This window comes from Heterodontus francisci, chromosome 41, assembly GCF_036365525.1.
Source record: "Heterodontus francisci isolate sHetFra1 chromosome 41, sHetFra1.hap1, whole genome shotgun sequence".
NCBI classification, from domain to species: Eukaryota; Metazoa; Chordata; class Chondrichthyes; order Heterodontiformes; family Heterodontidae; genus Heterodontus; species Heterodontus francisci.
Window position 1 is genome coordinate 9,749,975 of NC_090411.1, and position 12,437 is coordinate 9,762,411.

The 12,437-nt window shown below is 56.8% G+C and overlaps 11 non-coding genes and 2 pseudogenes across 11 annotated transcripts; all 13 read left to right on the forward strand.

The window, feature by feature from the left end:
• Positions 1-248: 248 nt before the first annotated feature.
• Positions 249-357, forward strand: LOC137354624 (U2 spliceosomal RNA; annotated as a pseudogene).
• Positions 358-5,557: 5,200 nt separating this feature from the next.
• On the forward strand, positions 5,558-5,734 carry LOC137354396 (U2 spliceosomal RNA; annotated as a pseudogene).
• A 386-nt stretch (positions 5,735-6,120) lies between these two features.
• On the forward strand, positions 6,121-6,311 carry LOC137353832 (U2 spliceosomal RNA). Its single transcript, XR_010969984.1, has one exon. It is a non-coding gene; the product is annotated as a U2 spliceosomal RNA (small nuclear RNA).
• A 386-nt stretch (positions 6,312-6,697) lies between these two features.
• On the forward strand, positions 6,698-6,888 carry LOC137354915 (U2 spliceosomal RNA). The gene has a single exon (XR_010970565.1). It is a non-coding gene; the product is annotated as a U2 spliceosomal RNA (small nuclear RNA).
• Positions 6,889-7,274: 386 nt separating this feature from the next.
• On the forward strand, positions 7,275-7,465 carry LOC137353896 (U2 spliceosomal RNA). The gene has a single exon (XR_010970047.1). It is a non-coding gene; the product is annotated as a U2 spliceosomal RNA (small nuclear RNA).
• Positions 7,466-7,851: 386 nt separating this feature from the next.
• LOC137354916 (U2 spliceosomal RNA) lies at positions 7,852-8,042 on the forward strand. Its single transcript, XR_010970566.1, has one exon. It is a non-coding gene; the product is annotated as a U2 spliceosomal RNA (small nuclear RNA).
• A 386-nt stretch (positions 8,043-8,428) lies between these two features.
• Positions 8,429-8,619, forward strand: LOC137353922 (U2 spliceosomal RNA). Its single transcript, XR_010970072.1, has one exon. It is a non-coding gene; the product is annotated as a U2 spliceosomal RNA (small nuclear RNA).
• Positions 8,620-9,005: 386 nt separating this feature from the next.
• On the forward strand, positions 9,006-9,196 carry LOC137354917 (U2 spliceosomal RNA). Its single transcript, XR_010970567.1, has one exon. It is a non-coding gene; the product is annotated as a U2 spliceosomal RNA (small nuclear RNA).
• A 386-nt stretch (positions 9,197-9,582) lies between these two features.
• On the forward strand, positions 9,583-9,773 carry LOC137354918 (U2 spliceosomal RNA). Its single transcript, XR_010970568.1, has one exon. It is a non-coding gene; the product is annotated as a U2 spliceosomal RNA (small nuclear RNA).
• Positions 9,774-10,159: 386 nt separating this feature from the next.
• LOC137353897 (U2 spliceosomal RNA) lies at positions 10,160-10,350 on the forward strand. Its single transcript, XR_010970048.1, has one exon. It is a non-coding gene; the product is annotated as a U2 spliceosomal RNA (small nuclear RNA).
• Positions 10,351-10,736: 386 nt separating this feature from the next.
• Positions 10,737-10,927, forward strand: LOC137354919 (U2 spliceosomal RNA). Its single transcript, XR_010970569.1, has one exon. It is a non-coding gene; the product is annotated as a U2 spliceosomal RNA (small nuclear RNA).
• Positions 10,928-11,313: 386 nt separating this feature from the next.
• On the forward strand, positions 11,314-11,504 carry LOC137353923 (U2 spliceosomal RNA). Its single transcript, XR_010970073.1, has one exon. It is a non-coding gene; the product is annotated as a U2 spliceosomal RNA (small nuclear RNA).
• Positions 11,505-11,890: 386 nt separating this feature from the next.
• Positions 11,891-12,081, forward strand: LOC137354920 (U2 spliceosomal RNA). Its single transcript, XR_010970570.1, has one exon. It is a non-coding gene; the product is annotated as a U2 spliceosomal RNA (small nuclear RNA).
• Positions 12,082-12,437: the final 356 nt, after the last annotated feature.

Consider the following 12,437-nt stretch of genomic DNA (forward strand, 5'->3'; position numbering starts at 1 on the left):
TTGCTGCCCAGCGCGTGCGGTTGTCTTTTTTCCTGCGCAATGCCTCGCGCAGAAGCGCGAGGAATGGCTGCGCGTGGCATGCATGCGTGCTTTCCTTTCTGCTTGCAAGGCCCGGCAACAAAAGGAGCTCTGGCTCAAAGACCGCCTGCCGTCGCCTCTTTCGCCCGAGGCTCGCCCACCCGGCGGCTACTTTGACGTAGAGGCCGCACGCCGGGCCTGACGCGCGCAGCAAACGCAGTTTTACGGCCATCGCTTCTCGGCCTTTTGGCTAAGATCAAGTGTAGTATCTGTTCTTATCAGTGCTTATTTGATTGAGAAGAGACCATGATCATTGCCTTTTGATCCTGGGGAAGCTTTGAGTGAAATGGCTATAACCAATTTTCGAGCTTCGGGCCAGGGAGTGCGCAACACCGTTCGGGTGGTCGTGAAGGACAAGGAAGGAGATGCACCGGTCGATCGCACCTTCTTCATCAAGAAAATTCTCTTCGATTGCTGCGGATTTCAAGCGACGGATGTCTTCTGCCTGCAGGATTTCCCCAGCAGTGGATACTTCGACGTGACGTTCCGGAACGTGGCGGGATGCATCAAGTTCCTGAAGGCGTTCAAGGAGAAAGGGGACCGGGCTCCACTGTCGATCCTCACAGCGGAGCCGCTCTTCACGCTTCCGTCACAACGGGACCGGGTGGTGACGATTCACCTCTACAACCCCCATGTTCCGGTGGTGGATGTACTCACCTTTCTCGCCAGGTACGTCGAGGTGGCCGGCAGCAGCACTGATGTCAAGGACCCCTTTGGGATCTGGACTAGCAAGCGGCAGGTCAAGGTGACCTTGAAGGTAGATCCCAGTGGAGCCATCATCCACCCTCCCTCCAGCTTCGCTATCGGGGGAAGTCGAGGCTTCTTGGTCTACGCTGGGCAGCCCAGAGTTTGTCGCACCTGTGGCAAATCTGGTCACATGGCAGCCAACTGCAGCACGGTTGTTTGCAAGAACTGCAAGGAGGAAGGCCATCAGACCAAGGACTGTAAGCAGACTAAGTGTTGCAACTTGTGCGGTGCGGCAGGCCATCTCTACAAGACCTGCCCCAAACGTTGTCTCAGCTATGCTCAGGCGGCAAGGTCCAAGGAATGGCCGGGCGAAGGTTCGACGAAGGCGTCCGCTGTTCGAAAGGAGACCAGCAACCTTCTCCGCAGTGAGGAACTTCAACCTGAGAAGGAAGGGGAGGCGGCTGAAACCAACGACCCAGCACCTACCCAGCGCCCGGAAACCCCTCCTCCACAGACAGAATCAATGGAGGAGGAGGCAGCAGATGGACAAACAGGTCAGTGGCAAGTGGTCCAGAGGAAAACCACAAAGAAAAAACATCCCAAAGCCACCACCCAAACCAGTGGCAAGAGGAGGCTTTCATCTGAATCAGACTGCAACAACTCCTCTTCACTGGACGGGGAAATGCTGGAACGACAGCCCCTTCAAAAGAGGCGGCAGAACTCCGAGATGGATGATCAAGCATCCCAGCCCCCGGGCACTGGAAGCTGTGATGGGTCCGGCGTGCCCCAACCCCAATTCCCCACACGTAACGACGTGGCCAACGCATCTCAGCTCCGGGACACCGGGAGCAAAGACACGTCTGGCGCACCTGAGCTCCGGGAGACCGGGAGCTGTGATGTTTTCGAGGAGGAACAGATGGAAGCAGCTGAGGACAACCCAATCCTCTCTGCCTACAAGACCCCCCCGATGTCACCCGAGCGGCACAAACCCTGCAGGAAAAATCAGGAGGGGTTTCTGAGCCCAACCAACGTGAAACTGCTTGCGCATACGATGGGTATGCAGGAACATCCCGAAGGGGAAGGACTGGGACTAGCGAGGACAAATGGTATGGGAAGCAACAACTAATTTTTAGTAAAAAATGGGTGTAAGAATTGCTTCCATTAATGTGCGTAGCATTAAATCGACTACGCGATGTGTTTCAACCTTGGATTACCTTGCCAAGGTCAAAGCTGACCTACTGTTTCTGCAGGAGTGTGGAATACCACACCTCAGCACCTACAGGCAGTGGTCGCGATGGTGGTCCCACGGGCCATCGATCTGGTCGGGGGGTAATGACTGCCGTTCCTCCGGCCTGGGTATTCTGCTGCGGGGAGGTAACTTCACCATCTCCGAAGTTAAGGAGGTGGTGGGCGGCCGCCTCCTCGTAGCAGACGTGATGTACAACAACGCTCCGCTCCGGTTGATCAACGTGTACGCCCCGGTACAACGCAGCGAGCGGCTGACCGTCTTCCAGCAGCTCCCACTGCTGCTGGCGACGTCCAGGCCGGTCATCCTAGGCGGTGACTTCAACTGCATCATCGATGCGGCTGGACGATCCGGCAGTGACGACAGCAAACTGGACGCTACGTCCAGATTCCTCATAGAAACAGTTAAGGATGCCAAACTGCACGACGTCTTCAGCAAACCTGCAGACGGAGCGCAGCGCAGATACACATGGTCAAGATCGGACGGGTCTGCCCGTTCCAGGATTGACTTCCTGTTTGTTTCCCGTGCTGTCACGGTCGGATCCACCGACGTCAAGCCGGTGTTCTTCTCCGACCACTGCCTCTTACTGGCCGACTGTCACTTACAGGACGACCAGCGGGTTGGCAGAGGGACGTGGAAGCTCAATGCGACACTGCTGACCCCAGAGAACGTTGAGGAACTCAAAAGGGATTACAAAGGTTGGAGGACCGTGAAACCCCTCTTTGAGTCTCCAGTTCACTGGTGGGAAGCGATAAAGGAGAACATCAAGAGGTTCTTCATCCACAAAGGTGTTCAGAAGGCGAGAGAGAGACAGAGGGAACTGTCCCGACTCCAGAAAATTATGCAAAATCTACTCCGGTTGCAGTCAATGGGGGTCGAGGTCAAGGAGGACCTCCAGGAGGTGAAGAGCCAGCAGGCCTCGCTCTTTGCCAAGGAGGCCTCCAAGATCATCTTCCGGTCCAGAGTCCGCTCCATCGAGCAGGATGAGACGTGCTCGCGTTACTTCTTCCAAAAGGTACACAGAGAGAGCTCTGTTATCAGCAGCCTGAAGGAAGAAGATGGCTCGGTAACGTCTTCGCAGTCCGACATACTAAGGATCAGCAAATCCTTTTATGCTGGGCTGTATGACGCGAAGCCCACAGACAGCAGAGCCTCCCAGTCCTTCCTGTCATCTATCACAGAGGTCTTAGATGACAGCAGGAGGGAGGGACTGGACAAGCCGCTAACTCTGGACGAGCTGACAAAGGCCGTCGAGTCTTTCGAGGCGAGTAAAACTCCCGGGAGCGACGGCTTACCGGTCGAGTTGTACTCGGCCCTGTGGGACTGGGTCGGCCCGGACCTGCTGGAAGTATACGAGAGTATGCTCCTGGCCGGTAGCATGTCAGAATCCATGAGAAAAGGCATCATCACCCTCATTTACAAGCAGAAGGGGGAGAGGGTAGAAATCAGAAATTGGCGGCCCATCTCACTGCTTAATGTTGATTACAAGATTCTGTCCAAAGTCATAGCCAGTCGAGTCAAGTCTGCTCTGGAGCTGGTGATTCACCCCGATCAGACCTGTACTGTACCCGGCAGGAAGATCTCTGATAGCCTCGCGCTACTCAGGGATACGATCGCCTACGTACGGGACAGGAGGGTGGACACCTGCCTCATCAGCCTGGACCAGGAGAAGGCTTTTGACAGGATATCGCACACCTACATGATGGACGTGCTTTCCAAAATGGGGTTTGGGGAGGGAATCTGCAATTGGATCCAACTGCTCTACACAAACATCAGTAGCGCAGTCTCAATCAACGGGTGGGAATCTGAAAGTTTCCCGATCAAATCTGGAGTCAGACAGGGCTGTCCTCTTTCCCCGGTCTTGTTTGTTTGCTGTATTGAACCCTTTGCTGAGTCTATTAGGAAGGATGCGAGCATAAGAGGGGTGACAATCCCAGGCAGCGGAGGCACTCAGGTCAAAACCTCCCTGTACATGGATGACGTCGCCGTCTTCTGCTCGGATCCGCTGTCCGTGCGCAGACTGATGAGCATCTGCGACCAGTTCGAACTGGCCTCGGGAGCCAAAGTTAACCACGGCAAGAGCGAGGCCATGTTCTTTGGGAACTGGGCTGAACGATCCTTTGTCCCCTTCACCGTCAGGTCAGATTACCTGAAGGTGCTGGGGATATGGTTCGGAAGGGCCGGGGCGTGCACCAAAACATGGGAGGAGCGAGTAGCCAAGGTACGACAAAAGTTGGACATGTGGGGGCAGCGATCTCTCTCCATTGTGGGTAAGAACCTGGTCATCAGGTGCGAGGCGCTCACGTTGTTGCTCTACGTGGCGCAGGTCTGGCCCATACCCCACTCCTGCGCCGTGGCAGTCACCCGAGCCATTTTCCGCTTCGTCTGGGGATCTAAAATGGACCGGGTCCGGAGGGACACGATGTTCAAATCTCTGGACATGGGCGGGAAAAATGTACCCAACGTGGCCCTCATCCTGATGACCACCTTCGTGTGCGGCTGCATCAAGCTATGTGTCGATCCCCAGTACGCAAACTCCAAGTGTCACTACGTGCTGAGGTTCTATCTGTCCCCGGTGTTGCGAAGGATGGGCCTGGTCACATTGCCGCGGAACGCTCCGTGCAGTTGGGCGGCGCCGTACCACCTATCCTTCGTGGAGCAGTTTCTGCGGAAAAACACCTTTGACCACCGGTCCATCAGGCAGTGGTCTGCACGGAATGTCCTCAAGGCCCTACGGGAAAAGGAAACGGTGGATCCTGTCGGATGGTTCCCCGAGCAGACCGTCAAAGTCATTTGGCGGAATGCCTCATCACCAGAACTTTCAAACAAGCACCAAGACGTAGCTTGGCTGGTGGTGAGAAGGGCCCTCCCCGTCAGATTCTTCATGCACACCCGAAGTCTCGCCCCCTCCGCACAGTGCCCCCGCGTTGGCTGTGGTGGGGAAGAGACGGTCGCCCACCTTCTCCTGGAATGTGCCTTTGCAAAGCAGGTGTGGAAAGAGATGCAGTGGTTTTTGCCAAGGTTCGTCCCAAGCAGCTCTGTAACACAGGAGTCTGTGCTCTACGGGCTGTTCCCAGGGACGCACACCGAGACAAACATCAACTGCTGCTGGAGGACTATCAATTCGGTGAAAGACGCCCTTTGGTCTGCCCGAAACTTGCTGGTCTTCCAGCGCAAAGAGTTGTCCACCGCCGAATGTTGCAGACTGGCACATTCCAAGGTCCAGGACTACGTGCTGAGGGACGCACTAAAGCTTGGGGCAGCCGCAGCAAAGGCTCAATGGGGAAAGACCACAGTGTAAGGTTCCCCCACCAAGCTGGACTGAGGGGCTGGATCCAAGGGAAACCCCTCGAACTGTATCGTTAATATTCTCAATTGCTGTAAATGTAAAACTGTAATTGACATGACAATTGTGAAACGGAAGGGTTGGGAAGAAACTCATGACAGTATTGAAGGAAACTGATCTCCCTTGCAATGTTTGTATTTTTTGGTGCTGTTTGCAAACTGTTTGGCAATGTAATTTTTACAGATTTTTATGAATAAAGTATATTTTGGAAATAAAAAAAAAACTCTGTTCTTATCAGTTTAATATCTGATACGTCCCCTATCTGGGGACCAAATATTAAATTGATTTTTGGGACAGGGAGATGGAACAGGGGCTTGCCCCGTCCACTCCATGCATCCACCTGGTATTGCAGTGTTTCCAGGAGCGGTGCAGCTTCCCCCCTCCATGGGGGCGAGACCCCTGCTGAAAAATAGAATTCGCAATAGTGACGGCGCTGCTGCTCGGCTGACTTTGCTGCAGTTTTCCGTGGACGCTACGCTGCCCCCTGTTGGATTGCCCCGCAGTTGCAGGCCGCCCTTTGCTGCCCAGCGCGCGCGTGTCTTTTTTCCTGCGCAATGCCTCGCGCAGAAGCGCAAGGAATGGCTGCGCGTGGCATGCACGCGTGCTTTCCTTTCTGCTTGCAAGGCCCGGCAACAAAAGGAGCTCTGGCTCAAAGACCTCCCGCCGTCGCCTCTTTCGCCCTAGGCTCGCCCACCCGGCGGCTACTTTGAGGTAGAGGCCGCACGCCGGGCCTGACGCGCGCAGCAAACGCAGTTTTACGGCCATCGCTTCTCGGCCTTATGGCTAAGATCAAGTGTAGTATCTGTTCTTATCAGTTTAATATCTGATACGTCCCCTATCTGGGGACCAAATATTAAATTGATTTTTGGGACAGGGAGATGGAACAGGGGCTTGCCCCGTTCACTCCATGCATCCACCTGGTATTGCAGTGTTTCCAGGAGCGGTGCAGCTTCCCCCCTCCATGGGGGCGAGACCCCTGCTGAAAAATAGAATTCGCAATAGTGACGGCGCTGCTGCTCGGCTGACTTTGCTGCAGTTTTCCGTGGGCGCTACGCTGCCCCCTGTTGGATTGCCCCGCAGTTGCAGGCCGCCCTTTGCTGCCCAGCGCGCGCGTGTCTTTTTTCCTGCGCAATGCCTCGCGCAGAAGCGCAAGGAATGGCTGCGCGTGGCATGCACGCGTGCTTTCCTTTCTGCTTGCAAGGCCCGGCAACAAAAGGAGCTCTGGCTCAAAGACCGCCCGCCGTCGCCTCTTTCGCCCTAGGCTCGCCCACCCGGCGGCTACTTTGAGGTAGAGGCCGCACGCCGGGCCTGACGCGCGCAGCAAACGCAGTTTTACGGCCATCGCTTCTCGGCCTTTTGGCTAAGATCAAGTGTAGTATCTGTTCTTATCAGTTTAATATCTGATACGTCCCCTATCTGGGGACCAAATATTAAATTGATTTTTGGGACAGGGAGATGGAACAGGGGCTTGCCCCGTCCACTCCATGCATCCACCTGGTATTGCAGTGTTTCCAGGAGCGGTGCAGCTTCCCCCCTCCATGGGTGCGAGACCCCTGCTGAAAAATAGAATTCGCAATAGTGACGGCGCTGCTGCTCGGCTGACTTTGCTGCAGTTTTCCGTGGGCGCTACGCTGCCCCCTGTTGGATTGGCCCGCAGTTGCAGGCCGCCCTTTGCTGCCCAGCGCGCGCGTGTCTTTTTTCCTGCGCAATGCCTCGCGCAGAAGCGCAAGGAATGGCTGCGCGTGGCATGCACGCGTGCTTTCCTTTCTGCTTGCAAGGCCCGGCAACAAAAGGAGCTCTGGCTCAAAGACCGCCCGCCGTCGCCTCTTTCGCCCTAGGCTCGCCCACCCGGCGGCTACTTTGAGGTAGAGGCCGCACGCCGGGCCTGACGCGCGCAGCGAACGCAGTTTTACGGCCATCGCTTCTCGGCCTTATGGCTAAGATCAAGTGTAGTATCTGTTCTTATCAGTTTAATATCTGATACGTCCCCTATCTGGGGACCAAATATTAAATGGATTTTTGGGACAGGGAGATGGAACAGGGGCTTGCCCCGTTCACTCCATGCATCCACCTGGTATTGCAGTGTTTCCAGGAGCGGTGCAGCTTCCCCCCTCCATGGGGGCGAGACCCCTGCTGAAAAATAGAATTCGCAATAGTGACGGCGCTGCTGCTCGGCTGACTTTGCTGCAGTTTTCCGTGGGTGCTACGCTGCCCCCTGTTGGATTGCCCCGCAGTTGCAGGCCGCCCTTTGCTGCCCAGCGCGCGCGTGTCTTTTTTCCTGCGCAATGCCTCGCGCAGAAGCGCAAGGAATGGCTGCGCGTGGCATGCACGCGTGCTTTCCTTTCTGCTTGCAAGGCCCGGCAACAAAAGGAGCTCTGGCTCAAAGACCGCCCGCCGTCGCCTCTTTCGCCCTAGGCTCGCCCACCCGGCGGCTACTTTGAGGTAGAGGCCGCACGCCGGGCCTGACGCGCGCAGCAAACGCAGTTTTACGGCCATCGCTTCTCGGCCTTTTGGCTAAGATCAAGTGTAGTATCTGTTCTTATCAGTTTAATATCTGATACGTCCCCTATCTGGGGACCAAATATTAAATTGATTTTTGGGACAGGGAGATGGAACAGGGGCTTGCCCCGTCCACTCCATGCATCCACCTGGTATTGCAGTGTTTCCAGGAGCGGTGCAGCTTCCCCCCTCCATGGGTGCGAGACCCCTGCTGAAAAATAGAATTCGCAATAGTGACGGCGCTGCTGCTCGGCTGACTTTGCTGCAGTTTTCCGTGGGCGCTACGCTGCCCCCTGTTGGATTGCCCCGCAGTTGCAGGCCGCCCTTTGCTGCCCAGCGCGCGCGTGTCTTTTTTCCTGCGCAATGCCTCGCGCAGAAGCGCAAGGAATGGCTGCGCGTGGCATGCACGCGTGATTTCCTTTCTGCTTGCAAGGCCCGGCAACAAAAGGAGCTCTGGCTCAAAGACCGCCCGCCGTCGCCTCTTTCGCCCTAGGCTCGCCCACCCGGCGGCTACTTTGAGGTAGAGGCCGCACGCCGGGCCTGACGCGCGCAGCGAACGCAGTTTTACGGCCATCGCTTCTCGGCCTTATGGCTAAGATCAAGTGTAGTATCTGTTCTTATCAGTTTAATATCTGATACGTCCCCTATCTGGGGACCAAATATTAAATTGATTTTTGGGACAGGGAGACGGAACAGGGGCTTGCCCCGTTCACTCCATGCATCCACCTGGTATTGCAGTGTTTCCAGGAGCGGTGCAGCTTCCCCCCTCCATGGGGGCGAGACCCCTGCTGAAAAATAGAATTCGCAATAGTGACGGCGCTGCTGCTCGGCTGACTTTGCTGCAGTTTTCCGTGGGCGCTACGCTGCCCCCTGTTGGATTGCCCCGCAGTTGCAGGCCGCCCTTTGCTGCCCAGCGCGCGCGTGTCTTTTTTCCTGCGCAATGCCTCGCGCAGAAGCGCAAGGAATGGCTGCGCGTGGCATGCACGCGTGCTTTCCTTTCTGCTTGCAAGGCCCGGCAACAAAAGGAGCTCTGGCTCAAAGACCGCCCGCCGTCGCCTCTTTCGCCCTAGGCTCGCCCACCCGGCGGCTACTTTGAGGTAGAGGCCGCACGCCGGGCCTGACGCGCGCAGCAAACGCAGTTTTACGGCCATCGCTTCTCGGCCTTTTGGCTAAGATCAAGTGTAGTATCTGTTCTTATCAGTTTAATATCTGATACGTCCCCTATCTGGGGACCAAATATTAAATTGATTTTTGGGACAGGGAGATGGAACAGGGGCTTGCCCCGTCCACTCCATGCATCCACCTGGTATTGCAGTGTTTCCAGGAGCGGTGCAGCTTCCCCCCTCCATGGGGGCGAGACCCCTGCTGAAAAATAGAATTCGCAATAGTGACGGCGCTGCTGCTCGGCTGACTTTGCTGCAGTTTTCCGTGGGCGCTACGCTGCCCCCTGTTGGATTGCCCCGCAGTTGCAGGCCGCCCTTTGCTGCCCAGCGCGCGCGTGTCTTTTTTCCTGCGCAATGCCTCGCGCAGAAGCGCAAGGAATGGCTGCGCGTGGCATGCACGCGTGCTTTCCTTTCTGCTTGCAAGGCCCGGCAACAAAAGCAGCTCTGGCTCAAAGACCGCCCGCCGTCGCCTCTTTCGCCCTAGGCTCGCCCACCCGGCGGCTACTTTGAGGTAGAGGCCGCACGCCGGGCCTGACGCGCGCAGCAAACGCAGTTTTACGGCCATCGCTTCTCGGCCTTTTGGCTAAGATCAAGTGTAGTATCTGTTCTTATCAGTTTAATATCTGATACGTCCCCTATCTGGGGACCAAATATTAAATTGATTTTTGGGACAGGGAGATGGAACAGGGGCTTGCCCCGTCCACTCCATGCATCCACCTGGTATTGCAGTGTTTCCAGGAGCGGTGCAGCTTCCCCCCTCCATGGGTGCGAGACCCCTGCTGAAAAATAGAATTCGCAATAGTGACGGCGCTGCTGCTCGGCTGACTTTGCTGCAGTTTTCCGTGGGCGCTACGCTGCCCCCTGTTGGATTGGCCCGCAGTTGCAGGCCGCCCTTTGCTGCCCAGCGCGCGCGTGTCTTTTTTCCTGCGCAATGCCTCGCGCAGAAGCGCAAGGAATGGCTGCGCGTGGCATGCACGCGTGCTTTCCTTTCTGCTTGCAAGGCCCGGCAACAAAAGGAGCTCTGGCTCAAAGACCGCCCGCCGTCGCCTCTTTCGCCCTAGGCTCGCCCACCCGGCGGCTACTTTGAGGTAGAGGCCGCACGCCGGGCCTGACGCGCGCAGCGAACGCAGTTTTACGGCCATCGCTTCTCGGCCTTATGGCTAAGATCAAGTGTAGTATCTGTTCTTATCAGTTTAATATCTGATACGTCCCCTATCTGGGGACCAAATATTAAATGGATTTTTGGGACAGGGAGATGGAACAGGGGCTTGCCCCGTTCACTCCATGCATCCACCTGGTATTGCAGTGTTTCCAGGAGCGGTGCAGCTTCCCCCCTCCATGGGGGCGAGACCCCTGCTGAAAAATAGAATTCGCAATAGTGACGGCGCTGCTGCTCGGCTGACTTTGCTGCAGTTTTCCGTGGGTGCTACGCTGCCCCCTGTTGGATTGCCCCGCAGTTGCAGGCCGCCCTTTGCTGCCCAGCGCGCGCGTGTCTTTTTTCCTGCGCAATGCCTCGCGCAGAAGCGCAAGGAATGGCTGCGCGTGGCATGCACGCGTGCTTTCCTTTCTGCTTGCAAGGCCCGGCAACAAAAGGAGCTCTGGCTCAAAGACCGCCCGCCGTCGCCTCTTTCGCCCTAGGCTCGCCCACCCGGCGGCTACTTTGAGGTAGAGGCCGCACGCCGGGCCTGACGCGCGCAGCAAACGCAGTTTTACGGCCATCGCTTCTCGGCCTTTTGGCTAAGATCAAGTGTAGTATCTGTTCTTATCAGTTTAATATCTGATACGTCCCCTATCTGGGGACCAAATATTAAATTGATTTTTGGGACAGGGAGATGGAACAGGGGCTTGCCCCGTCCACTCCATGCATCCACCTGGTATTGCAGTGTTTCCAGGAGCGGTGCAGCTTCCCCCCTCCATGGGTGCGAGACCCCTGCTGAAAAATAGAATTCGCAATAGTGACGGCGCTGCTGCTCGGCTGACTTTGCTGCAGTTTTCCGTGGGCGCTACGCTGCCCCCTGTTGGATTGCCCCGCAGTTGCAGGCCGCCCTTTGCTGCCCAGCGCGCGCGTGTCTTTTTTCCTGCGCAATGCCTCGCGCAGAAGCGCAAGGAATGGCTGCGCGTGGCATGCACGCGTGATTTCCTTTCTGCTTGCAAGGCCCGGCAACAAAAGGAGCTCTGGCTCAAAGACCGCCCGCCGTCGCCTCTTTCGCCCTAGGCTCGCCCACCCGGCGGCTACTTTGAGGTAGAGGCCGCACGCCGGGCCTGACGCGCGCAGCGAACGCAGTTTTACGGCCATCGCTTCTCGGCCTTATGGCTAAGATCAAGTGTAGTATCTGTTCTTATCAGTTTAATATCTGATACGTCCCCTATCTGGGGACCAAATATTAAATTGATTTTTGGGACAGGGAGACGGAACAGGGGCTTGCCCCGTTCACTCCATGCATCCACCTGGTATTGCAGTGTTTCCAGGAGCGGTGCAGCTTCCCCCCTCCATGGGGGCGAGACCCCTGCTGAAAAATAGAATTCGCAATAGTGACGGCGCTGCTGCTCGGCTGACTTTGCTGCAGTTTTCCGTGGGCGCTACGCTGCCCCCTGTTGGATTGCCCCGCAGTTGCAGGCCGCCCTTTGCTGCCCAGCGCGCGCGTGTCTTTTTTCCTGCGCAATGCCTCGCGCAGAAGCGCAAGGAATGGCTGCGCGTGGCATGCACGCGTGCTTTCCTTTCTGCTTGCAAGGCCCGGCAACAAAAGGAGCTCTGGCTCAAAGACCGCCCGCCGTCGCCTCTTTCGCCCTAGGCTCGCCCACCCGGCGGCTACTTTGAGGTAGAGGCCGCACGCCGGGCCTGACGCGCGCAGCAAACGCAGTTTTACGGCCATCGCTTCTCGGCCTTTTGGCTAAGATCAAGTGTAGTATCTGTTCTTATCAGTTTAATATCTGATACGTCCCCTATCTGGGGACCAAATATTAAATTGATTTTTGGGACAGGGAGATGGAACAGGGGCTTGCCCCGTCCACTCCATGCATCCACCTGGTATTGCAGTGTTTCCAGGAGCGGTGCAGCTTCCCCCCTCCATGGGGGCGAGACCCCTGCTGAAAAATAGAATTCGCAATAGTGACGGCGCTGCTGCTCGGCTGACTTTGCTGCAGTTTTCCGTGGGCGCTACGCTGCCCCCTGTTGGATTGCCCCGCAGTTGCAGGCCGCCCTTTGCTGCCCAGCGCGCGCGTGTCTTTTTTCCTGCGCAATGCCTCGCGCAGAAGCGCAAGGAATGGCTGCGCGTGGCATGCACGCGTGCTTTCCTTTCTGCTTGCAAGGCCCGGCAACAAAAGCAGCTCTGGCTCAAAGACCGCCCGCCGTCGCCTCTTTCGCCCTAGGCTCGCCCACCCGGCGGCTACTTTGAGGTAGAGGCCGCACGCCGGGCCT